This window comes from Psittacula echo (genome assembly GCF_963264785.1).
Source record: "Psittacula echo genome assembly, chromosome: 9".
Taxonomy (NCBI): Eukaryota; Metazoa; Chordata; class Aves; order Psittaciformes; family Psittacidae; genus Psittacula; species Psittacula echo.
The window spans coordinates 20,622,893-20,635,369 of NC_137745.1; positions in this window are offsets into that span (position 1 = coordinate 20,622,893).

The window sequence follows — 12,477 nt, forward strand, 5'->3', positions numbered from 1 at the left end:
GAGAAAACTTGGGGGCACTGGGCCAGAGCAGCACTGCCAGGAGCAGTGTCAGTGCCTGCACCTTGTACCTGGGGGGATGGAGGAGATGGGGGTGATGCATGTGGGATCCCTTGTCCCTTCAGAGAAGGGCAGTCAGACCTTCCATCCCACAGAGCTCAGCAAACCCGTGCAGCATCCTTGTCTCCTCAACAGACCCCCGCAGCACCCACTCCCCTGATAGCATCTCCCATTCACACAGGCAGAGCACCGTGGCCAGGAGGGCTCCTGCTCATCTCCCAGCGGGGCTTGAGAGCCCCAACCCTGGGCTGGGTTAGTGGGACACACGCCTGGCCACGAGCTACCTGGGACTGTGACCTGTCCCCCCGCTTGGTGTGGGGTGCAGCTGGGTTTGCAGCCGAGAGGCGGCTCTGGGTGGAGGCTCGCGGTGCTGGCACGGAGCACATGGGATCAACAGCCTCTTCCTGTTGTGCAAGCACAGCACAGCCCACGTAGGGAATTTTTGGGAGATTTGTCAGGGCTTTTGTGTTTCCAGATAATATTTGTTTGCTTGTTTCGGGTCTTCCTTTCGCAAGAGAGGGATTTAAATAGCACAGGCTCAGAGGGAACGCGGAACTTGCCTCGTCTTTCCTGAAGAGCTGTGTCCCACTCGAGGGATCCCCGTGCCTGCCCCAGCTCCACTCCCGGCCCCGCTGCCTCCGGAGCTGGGCTTCTGGCACAAACACGATTCATGGCTTCGCCGCAGTCCGCTCCTGTCCTGCCCTGAGGTGCCAGCTCAGCAGGGGCCTGCTCATCCATGTGCTGGGCTTTGGGCACAGAGCCCCTGCCTTGGGGCAGCTGAGCTCACCCCACTTGTGTGCAGGACCCGCGTAGGCTCTGGGCTGAGGTTCTGCCAGGCAAGGCTGAGACATGAGCTCCCCTCTGCTCCGAAACCACTTCCACTGCCACTTCCCCCCTCCCTGCTCCTCAGCTCCAGCTTGGTCCTGTCCTGGTTGATCCTGGGATGTGCAGGGGCAGTGGAGCTCTGTTCTCTAACCAGTGCCTTCTGGCCAGACCACATTTACTTGACCTCAGGTGTTTTGGCGGGTGGGGGGTGCTCTCCTGCCACCCCTCCTGCTCCCGACGTGCCAGGGGTGCACTTGCAAAAGGCCTTCAGCTCAGGAGAGGAGTCCAGTGCTGGAGCAGGAATGAACAGACGGAGCAGGAGGGAACAACCTCCCGCAAACCCCTCTGCTTTGCCAGGCTGTGGTCCCAGCTCATCCCAGGGCCTCCTCTGCTGGAATCTGGGCACTGGAACCCAGCGCTTGTCCCTGGACCTTGCTGCAGCCACGGGACTCTGCTCCCCATGGGTTTGCCTTTGGTGCCAGCCAACGGAGCAGCTCAGGGGCAGCTCCAGTGTTCCTGGGTGCCATCGCATACCCAACCCTTCGCCCTGTGGACCAGGGGAGGCTGGCGTGTGACAAAGCACCCCGGGCTGGCAGGCAGCGTGCGCAGGGAGCCAGCTCTGGGCCCGGGCATTGAAACCCACATGGGATCACGGCCACGTCCGCAGGGCTCTCACAGGGAGCTGGGGTGAAGGGGAACTGGCGCGAGGAGTCCCCCTCCCTCCAAAGCTGTGGTTTCATTGGAGCGTTTTGGAGGAGGACATGGTGGTTCCATGAGCTTTCCCAATGGGAAAAGCCTCCCGGCGCCACTGGATTGGTTTCTGCCGTGGCTTCTTTTGCTCCGTGTCTCATTACGGGTGAGTTGGTGTTCTGGGTATTCTTAGATGCCACTCGGCACAGCACAACTGCTCGGGACAGCACAATTAAAGCGGCTGTGCTGGCAGTGGGATGGTGCCAAGCTGGAGCTCTCAGCTTGAAATCTTCCTGCAGAGGGATGAACAATGCTGGTGCTCCATCCCAGTGTCCTGGTGAGGGCATGGCCACACCAGGAGGGACAGGGTTCCTCTGGATACCCACTGGGAGTGGTGCAGCGGCTCAGTGAGCACAGCCAGGGCAGGTTCCTGGGGTTTGGTTTCCTTTGAGACTCCTTGTGCTGCTGCTCTCCATGAAGGTGGGAGCTATAGACCCTCTGGGCTGGCACAATGGGGACCAGCGCATCAAGGCTTGTCCTGCTGCATCCTCCTCTGTGCCCTCAGTGCATCCGAGGTGCATCCCTCCTCCATCCCCACGGCAGGAGTCCCTCATCCCAGTGCCCAGCCATGCCTCGACAGGTTGGGCAGAGGCTGCCTGAGCCAGCAAAGAGCATTTCCCTTCAGGCTGAGAGATAAACCTAAAAATAACCTTGTTATCTTCCACTTGATTCAAGTCAACATCAGGCCCGGCTATTAATAGCTGCGTGTGTCTGGGTGGATCGATGCCGGGAGGAGGCCTCCTGCGGAGGCTGCGAGGGCGATCGCAGGAATGGGGTCACTGTTCCCGAGGGGGCCTGGCCCTGCAGCACAGGGGGCTCTGCTCTGGGCTGCAAAGTGGCTCCTTTGCCGCGGCTGTGGGGCCGGGCTGTGCCCCAGGGGAGCTGTGTGCTGCGGGGTGAGGAGCCCCTGTCCCGCTGCAGAGCAGGTCCCAGAAACAGCCCGGGATCAACTGAATGAACCTTGTGCCATGCCCCCTCGCTGCAGGACCCCAGTGGCTGATGCAGGGCCCTACCCGGTCCCCTGCTGCCCTGGGTGTCACCCAGTGCTGGCACACCCTGCGCTGACACCCTGTGTGCTGACATGCCTTGTCCTAACATGCCATGTGCTGACACCCATGTGTTGACACCCCATGCGCTGACATGGCTTGTGCTGACACCGCACATGCTGACACCCCATGCACCAGCACACTGTCCTGACACCGGCAGGGCAGGGGGTCAGAGCAGCCGGGCACCGTGCCAGTGGCTTCGCCGCCTCCAGTGCACTTGAAGACTGGTGCTGCAGGCGAGGGGTGAGCCCCAGCCTGGGGCTGTTTCAGGGCTGAGGCTGCACCAAGTTTGCAGCAAGGGCAGGGCAGGGAGCCCACGGCATCCCCGGAGCCTCGGCCTGGCCCCGCCAGCGCCTGTGTTCACATCTTGAGCGTTGGAATTAGCCACCGACATCAAAGGGGAGCAGGAAAAAGAGAGGCAGAGGCTTTGTTTACTTGAATCAAAAATAATTTGTGGCAATGCATCTTCTTCCAAGGCAAACAGAGCCGGAGCCTCTCTGCGCTAATTTGGGAAGCTGAATGGGAGTTAAATAAAGACATGGATCTCTGACAGGGAAACAACCCATCGCTGGAGCTAAAATAGAGCTGGTGGAGGCCGGACAGTGAGAGCCCAAGGTGCTGGGGAAGGGCAGGAGGTGGGTGCAGCACAGGGCTGGTAACGTCTCTCGTGCCAAGCCCTGTGCTGCAGCCAAGGCCAGAGCCTGGCAGCAGGGCAGGGCTGGGTGCCTGCATGGGGGGGTTGTGTCCTTTGTGACCCGAGCTGTTCTATGTGAGTGTGCATCTGCCCGCTCTGCCTCAAACCTTTGCTGGGGAGCCCAATGGGCCATTGAGTCATACACAACCCCCCAGGAGCCAATGTGCTTGGCCAGGACTGCAGGAGATGAAGCATCACCCCCTGTCACCCATCTCTCATGACACCCTGAATGACCGGCCCTGTTCCCAGCATGGGCACTGGCACTGGAACCATGTCACCAGGGATGGGGCGCTGCGGATTTGCTGGGATGCTCTGGTGCAGCTCTGGGAGCATTCTCCAGCAGGGAGGACTCTGCTGCGCTCACCTGTGCTCTGTGCTCTGTGCGAGGCACAGGCATGTCACAGCCAGGAGAAACTGATTGTCAGTATTAGCCAGCAAAGCCTGAAATGATCTAAGATTGGAGAACAGGGAGCACGGCGCTGGAGCTTGGAACCTCAGGAAGCATGGTGCTGGAGCTCGGGACCGCAGGGGCCAAGCTGCTCGGGTTGAGTGCCCGGCTGGAGCTGCTGGAGCAAATACAAAGGAAAACAAGTGCAAGTGCGAACTCCAGAGCAAACAAAGTCACCCACAGCCTGAAGGCTGCAGCTCTGCTCCTGACAGTGCCGCTGGCTCCGGGGGCCTGGCACAAGTCTTGTGCCAAAGAAAGCCTCTGCATCTGTCTGCGCCAGGTGCTTAAACAACCAGGTAGAAAGTGTGACCAGTGCAAGGGGACTAAGCCAGAGTTTCTCTTTAGTGAGGTGCCGAAGGGTGAGGTGCTCCAGCAGCACCAGTGCAGGCTCCAGTGCTGCCCTTGCCACTGGGGTGAATGTAGGCTGATACTGTCAGTGTCACAGAACATGGAGGTTTCCTGCCCCCAAGGGTAATCCTTTAACTGAGAACATGGGCTGAAGAGAGACCCTCCACCAAGTGCAGGTAATTGCTAACAGTTGTGGGGTGCCAGCCCTGATGCAGGGAGGGAGGGGGCCAGAGTGCTTCAGCATTCCCTTCCTATCCAGGTAAATTGGCAGCACTTCAAAAAGAAATAAAAAAAGATGCTGAGGAGGATTCTGGCTCTGCTCTTGGAGAGCCTCTTGAAAGCTGGGTCGTGGCACCCCACTGCAGGGTGTGAGCAAGCACAGCCAGGACCAGCAACGCATCCTGCGGGATGCTGCGGGGCAGCCAGTGGAGCAGGAGCTGGCCAGAACCCAGAGCTGCTGCTGGGGGGCAGTGGCTCAGCTCTGCCCAGGATAGAGACTCCCGGGGAAGCCTCCGCCGGCTCCAGTATCCGGGGGTGCAGAGCGGGGGGGTTTCGGTTCGAGTCGTTCCCCGGAGGGGGCGAGCGCAGCCCGGTCCCCGCGGAGCTGCACAGCGGGAGGCGGTGGCGCATCCATCGGGTCAGGCTCCTGCGGGACGCGGCGGCACCGGCACGGGGGGGGCCTCGCAAGCCGCAGCTGAGGGCTCCCGCCCAGCGCCGCAGGGTCGGGAACGCGCCCAGCGCAGGGGGGAGGCTGCGGGGTTCGCTCCGCGCGTCACCATCCAGGGGGGTTCTCCCCAGCGCGGCCCTGCTGTGAGGGCGGGGGTGGCCCCCGGGAGCCCGGGCAGGGCGGGGGGGCTGCCCCGTGCCTTGCCCCGCTCCGGGCGCCTCCCCAGGCACTTCCTCAGGGAGCTGAAGGTTTGAGCCCCGGCCACCGGCACCCTCGAACCCCGACCTTGCTCCTGCCCGTCCGGGCCCCGGCTACGAGCGAATGCTGGGGGTACACGGGCAGCTGCCCCCTCCCGCTGGGCTGGGAAAGCTTCGTTTCCTTGGGCATGCGATAACCGATGAGCAGGTAACAGGCACGGCTGGAGGAGGTTCGGGTTTTACCCGCGGGGCTGTCAAGCGGCGGTCAGGCTCCTGCTTGTCCCCAGCCTACTCCCATGGAAAGGCTGCGCCCCACAGCCATGCTGAGGGCAGCGGGGGCATCTCTGCTGCCTGCCCCGAGCTCGGCATGGCCGCGCATCGCTGTGGCTCGTTGTGGTGCAGAAGCTTCTCCATGGGGTTTTGGATGGGGAAGGAGCACAGGAGGTCTCCAGAACACTCCCTGGCATTGGAAGGGCGGAGGATGCCACAGGCTGCTGCTGGGGGGCCTCTGAGGACCCTGGTGGGAAAGGTCCTACAGCCTCATGAGCCGCTAGGGACCCAGAGCCTGTGCCTGGAGCAGGGGTGACACACAGCCAGGCGTTCCCTGGGATGGATCCTGCTGAAATCCTGGCATAGGCATTTGGGGAAGGCCGAGCCTCCTGCCCTGTCAGGGCTCCCTGCATCCTGCTGGGGTGTCTGCTCTTGTTTTCATTTGTTTTGCTCATTTGCTGCGTTGTTATTTTGTTCTAAAAGAGCTTTATGAGGTTGCTTTGGATGTGACCCGCTGGGAGGAAGCAGGGCCACCTCTCTGCTCTCCCCGGCTTAAGGACTTTCTTTCCCCCCTTTATGTGAGCGCTTGGATATCCTTAGAATTTGTTTTTACCACAGGGTTGTTTTCATGGTGAAATGGAAATATTTCCCATGGGTGCTGTAAAATGCAGTGCTGAGGAGGCTGAGAACAGCCCTGCTGAGCCCCTGGGTGCTGGAGCACTGTGCTGGGCAGAGGGTGCGCGCTCCAGAGGGACACGGTGGTCCACGGGGACCCTCGCTGGTGGTTAACCCTCCCTGCACCACAGCACATGGCTGTGCTGCATTTGCGGCAGAGATGTCCCCTTTCCTGGTGTGAGCCTTGTTGGTGGGGTGGGAACACAGGGAATTCCATGGGACCATTCCTCATGGCACAGAGCACACAAGCTCAGGGCCAGCGGCAGCAAGGGCGGGGGGGGTTGAAGCCCCTGGTATCCCCCCAAGCCGGGAAGGAGAAAGCCTGGAGCTGATGAGCAGGATGAAGACAAAGGGCCACAGCTCCAGAGTTGGGTCTGCCAAGCCCCAGCCTCTCTCCCCAGTGTGTGCCAGGGGCTGCCTCCATGGGGGCTGGATGTGTCCAGGTAGGATGTGGCTGTTGGCTGGAACCCACTGGCAGTGCTGCTCCTGGGGAAAGCTCTCCTGGTAACATCTCTCTGTGTGTGAACCAACTGCCCTGTTAGCGGTGAAGTTCAGCCCCACTCACCCTGTTGACTCATCATTTTCCCTTTCATCTTCTCTCAGATGTAGCTTATTATGCAGGGCTATAAATAGGGTTTGCTCCTGATCACATGTGCCCTGCTATTACGGTTCCTCGTCCATCATGACGTGAGCAGGGGTACGTGGGGCTGTAGTGCGCCAGTGGGGATGGGGAAAGGGAAGGGGAAGGGGGGGGCTTCTCTGGGGCTTCCACCTCCTTTCATTTTTGATGGCAACAGATTGTGGGTGCCTCTGGCTAAATCTCATTGCAGATCCCTTTCTGCTTCTCACCTGCATCACTTCTGTCCTCCAAGTGCTGACCCCAAGATCCTGCTGCCATGTGCCACTGACCGGCTCCTGCTGTCCTGGGGCTGGGGAATAGAGCCACCCAGGCTGTGATCTTGCTCCACTGTGTGAGTGGCACATCCCTGTCCCTGGGCATGGGGATGACGCAACCACTTGGCATCCTGCGCTTTGGTTGCATCTCAACAGGATCAAACCTATTTCCTGAGTGCAGCTTCAGAGCCCTGTAAGTGTGACAGGGATGACAGGGCTGCCCCCAGACCACCCCAGGAGCTTTATTCCCTGTGTAGGAGCTGTCAGGCTATGATCAAGTGCCCCTGCGGCCACCTCCGGTGAGGAGGTGCTAGGCAGGCTGGCCTGGCACAGCCACACTCCTGGGAGTGGTGGCACATCACTCAAAGGGTTCAATATAAATAGAGGAGAGGCTGAAACTGAAAGCTGAATCGTGTGTGCAGTGCGAGATGGGAGCAGGTAAACAGAGGTGGCTGCTGCACCCACCAAATGGGTCCCTCCTCAGTGACATGCCGAGTGTCCCACAAGCGTGGCCCAGTGACATGGATACACCCAGTGTGGCTCAGGCTGAGGAGAGGGATGAAGGTGCCGGCAGAGCTCGCAGCCTTGCTGAGGTGGCAGAGTCAGCAGGGATGATGGGGATGTTCAGCATCCTCCTCCTCCATCTAAATCCACCCCTGCAAAGTTACGGATGTGGAAGATCCTGGCAGGGATTGAGCTGAGCCCTGCGCGAGTCTGGAGGTACCCAGGATGCTCACTAGGGCAGTGGGATCTGCAGGTTTGGGGCTGGGGGCTGGCGATGCAGCTCCCACCCCTGGGGCACAGCCAAGTCAGTGTGGACCTGGGAACCACTCTCAGCTGGGGGCTGGTGAGGTTACCCTGCAAATGGAAGTCAAGTATTTGCAGCATTCACATTAGTGCTGTCACCTCCTGGGCTGGGAAACCTCTGGCACCAGCTCCATGTGGCAAGCTGGTGGCTAAGACAAGGGGGGGGGGGGGGCACAAAATTACAAAAATGAAATACAGAAACCTTTCGAATCAGTTTTAAGCAATGCTCAGTGTGATGGCTTTGTAACAGTAGCAATGGAAAATTACTGAGGTGCACCATTCACAGAGAAAAAGAATAGAGTACAGCTAGAGAACATCCTGAGAGTCCTTGTATAAGATAAACCATCGTAGTCAATGTAGTTTTAGGCCCTTATGACCTTAGTACAAAATGAGTGTAAGAAAAACAGGCTAGAAGAACAGGACGCAAGGATAAGGAGTATCTGGGAATGGCAGGTGCCAGGATGGGCTGCAGCTAAGCTAACTGGTAAGTAGAAGGACAGGAGGATTGCGGTGTCTGTGGTGTTAACGAACCAATTAAGCTGGTATAAGCATCTACTGCACGTGCTTCAAAGGCTGCCAGAAGTGCTGAAGATTGTTGGAAGAAGTAAACGACCCTCAGAGACCAGCACCACGTTTTTGTAGGCAGGCGGGGAACTTTCTGGAAAATGATGTAATCCATAGGAAGCCTCATGAATATGTATGTATGCCCAGTGGCTATATGAGGACCCTGGCCGGCCTCTGCCTTTGAGGGACATCAGTTCCCTGCCTGTTTTCAGGGCCAGGCTGCACTGGGTGAAGGCGCTGATGTGCACCGCCAGGGTTTTAAGGCCAGGAAGAATGATCTCCATTAAGTGGATCTGCCCCATAATAGGGACTATTGTGACTCTCACATTCCCCAGTCACCATTTGGGTGGTTAATTACCCTTGTTTTGAGTAAACAGATAATTGTGTTTTATTGAAGGGTGGGTGTTGAAGAGACAAAAGATAGAAGAGACCGGGACACCGGTTCTGCTTCCCTCATTGGCAGTGGCTCCTCCTGGCCCTGCCATGCAGGATGAGGAGGGATGGCTGGTGCCAGGTCTCTTGCATGGAGCTGTATCTCCAGACCATGGGCTACTGCTGCAGCTCTGCCCTCAGCATCCTCCAGCGCTGCAAGGAGCCTGCGTCCATGGATCCGGGATCATTTCTGATGAGCTGACTTGGTGAATAAGGAATTGATCCCTCGCCAGCAGGGCTTGCGTCACTGGCTGGCGTGAGGGAAATGTGACAGGAACAGCCAGTGTTTGTTAAGGAGCTGGCACTGGAAGGAAAGCACCCTGGTGAGAGCTCTGGGGAAGCGGTTGGGACCGGGGAGCCTGGGTTTCCCAGGAAACTTTAGGCAGCAAGATCTGGGCAGCCTCAGCCTGGTGGAAGCAGAAAACTTTATTTCCCTGATTACTGCTGGGCTGTGGTTTCAGTTTCCCTTTGCATCGGTAGGCAGAGACGTAACGGTTTTAACACGGGCTGAGGTGTTGCAAACTACTCCAGTGATAAAGCGCCTGTCAGGGCAGGGATGTGTGAGCTCATGCTGTGATGTCCCCAGGTCTCCATTTCCGAAGCTCTCAGTGGTAAGAAAGGCAGGAAAATGACAGAAACACAAGCCCCCACTTTGAAGAACTTCTCTGTTCACCTAAAACAAAGGAGAGAAAGAGGACGTTCCCCGTCTTCCCAGGGGCAGTCCGCAGCAGTGAGAAGCTGCCCAAGCAGAGGTGTGGGATTTGGGACCCTGGAGGTGGGTGAGGAAGCCTCTCCTGGGGGTTGCTCGCACATCACCCGATGCAGCCTGGCTCTGCCTGCGATGCTCATCGGCTGCAGCTCTCCCGCACGGCACCGGGCACAGCGGGCATGAGCTCTGCCCTGAAGCCCCAGATGGGGCAAACGGAGCTGGGGCTGCTCCGAGGGGAAATGACCCTCACTGAGCAGCAGGGAGCGTGTCCCCGCAGGGTGATGGACATTGCAGGTACCAGCAGAGGTGCTGCACAGGCGTCATGAAGCAGCATGAGGAGAGCCTCCTGTCACCCTTGTGAGGACGGGAAACTCAGCACGAGCACCGCTTAGCTGCTGGGCTTCTGTGTCCCCACAGCACAGCGCCAGCCACTGTGATGAGGGAACCAAAACGCTGCGGCCAGGAGGATTTTGCAGGCTCCTTCATTAACCTTGGCCCAGATACCACTTTAATAATCCCTACCCAGATTGCCCAGATCAGGGCAGCATTTGCCTCATCTTTGAGATGAGAGAAAATCATCAGGATGTTTGTCCGGGTCCCTTCAGCAGCTCTGTGACTCCACTGGCAGATCTGCCCTGGGAAGGGGGGAGCAGCCTTCGCTCCATGCCGGACACAGCTCATGTTCCCATCTCTAGCAGGGCTGCGTGCCAGTCCTCCCTGCTCGGGATCAGCCCACCACATCCTGGATGTGAGGCCAGTGACAGCCGCTGGCAGGCCTGGCCTTATGCGGTGTTTACTTTTTAAGCAGCTCAATGCAAACACAAACTGAACAGCTTCCTCAGGACGCTTTAAGTGTTTCATTATTCCTGCCGAGGAACCAAGGACGAGTTAGTGTGGGGCTCACAGCCTCCGTGCAGCTGTGGCTGTTTGCACTGGATGAGGCTTCAGTTCTTCTCCTTAATCCTGGGTTTGATTACTGAGCCCTCACTAATAACTGCTTTATGCTGGGCTCACATATAATCCGCAGCAGAGCTCTGTTACTCCTCCCTTGGGGGATGGAGAGGATCTTTGCAGCTCTTCCGTGACCCGCTGCATCCTCTTCCCCCACGATGATGCCTGGCCCCCACCAGCCCTCCCCTGGGCAGAGGCACCACAAATATGCCCCCCAGTCCTCCGACCCTCCCGCTGCCTCGCTGGGGGAGCCTTGGCCTCGTGGTGCCAGGCAGCTGCGGAGCAGCGGGAGGCCAGCGGGACCTCACGGTGCTGGAGCACACACTGTTCCCACTGCCAGTGACTCGGGAGGAAGGAATTTAACTCAGAATTTCCTCCTGAGGAGCTCCAGCCCCTGCTCTGGGCAGAGCCTCTGGGGGAGGGATTCTGGCCGGCGGGGATGCAGAGGGGGGGCTGTGGAAGGTGCTCGGCCAGCCTGGGTGCCCCTATTCCCTCTGTTCTGCTAACGGCTCCCACGCAGGTTCCTGCAGCCCTGGCCACGAGGCTGGCTCAGCGATGGAGAGGTTTGAACTCGCCGTGGCTCAGGCAGCCCCTTCGGGGCCCCAGAGGTGCTTGTATGAGCAGTGGCAGTGCCAGTGCTGCTGGGGAGGCACGCGAGGCATCTGCAGCCTCCCAGGCACGCCAAGGGCTCCCTGCGAGGTCCAGGCTTCCACCCTCCCAGGGCTGCTGGGCCTCTTGAGCCCAATGCAAGGGGTGCAAGGCCAATCTTCCTCTGTGCCTCGTGGCTGCTCGTGGCACCTCATGGCCTGAGCCACCCTCCCATGTGCCCAGTCAGCACGTGAGTCACTGTTGCCCAAAAGCAAGGGCTGGTTGCCAGGCTGGAAGTCGTGACCTGTCTGCAGGAGCAGTTCTCTCTGTTACTTGCTTCAGAGCTGTGATGTTCTGCTTTTGCTTGCTGCTGTTTTGGCTCCGCAGTGGTCTGGGTACCAGGAACAGAGGGTGTAATCAGCGCATTCAGCATCACTTGCTTGTCATGGATATTGGAACCCTTTGCAGATTTCTGTGTAAAAAGTAGGTCAGCATAAACTCTCTCTTTGGAAAGGGGAGAAGCACAGAGAATTAATTAACTTGCTTGGTGTTGCACAGCCAGGCAATGGCAGTGCAGCTGATACCCGGATAGACTCCACAACTCATTAAAGTTGTAAAGTAGGTATGCTTTATTCAGCGCTGAGGCGCATGGGGGATCGCTCCTCCAAAGGCATGCACCCCTTTCCTTTGCTATTCAGTTTGTTTATATTACATAGAATGATTACATAAACATGAGGTTGCTTCACACCTCATACATATGGAAAATCTATTCCCATCTAGTATTATAATTAGTTTTCTGGCATTCATCCCATTGATGCGCTTGTGCAGTGCCTCCTGGTGGTGGTCGTTCGGGGGTCGTGAGGATGAAGGCCTGAAGTTCCTCTTCATCACAGTGAGTAACCTCTTGTTTTCACGCAGACTCAGTAGGGTTTCGGCTCCTATCCAAACCTCAGGTTTGGTACAAGCCAGTTTTATGTATCTTAAAGCAGAAACTTGTCAAGCTTGTAAATTTTGTTACTCTGGTTATCTTTTGTTCCTTTTCTTTCTATGGATACTATTTAAACAAGAATGTCTTTTAAATGTTCATCACACAAGCTATGAATCTTATCTACTACAATTCTGCCTAGCAGCTGTAACTCCTACAATTCTGCTTCACAAATCTAGCAACTTTAACTCCTACGGTTCTGCTTCACCAAGCACAATGATTGCTTAAACAAGCAGGCACAATGTTAACCCTTTATTCCCAGGTATCACTAATGGAAAGCGTCCCCCAGTCCCAGTGAAAGTGGGGGCTCTCACGGCAGGATGCTCCTTCTCCCTGTTGGGCACCAGCATCACCATGATGCTCCTTGTTTGCTGTCCCAAAGCAGGCTTCATCCAGCAGGTCCCAAGTGCAGCCTGGTCATCTGCTGGCTGAGTGATAAAGCTCCTGTTCTCACAGCTCCCTTCCTTGCAGCCCTGCAGATCACTGTCACTGATGTTCGCAGCCGGTGCCTGTTTCAAAGCAGCAGAGCTGGCAGTGATGTAATCCAGCACTAAAAATAGCCCAAAGAAG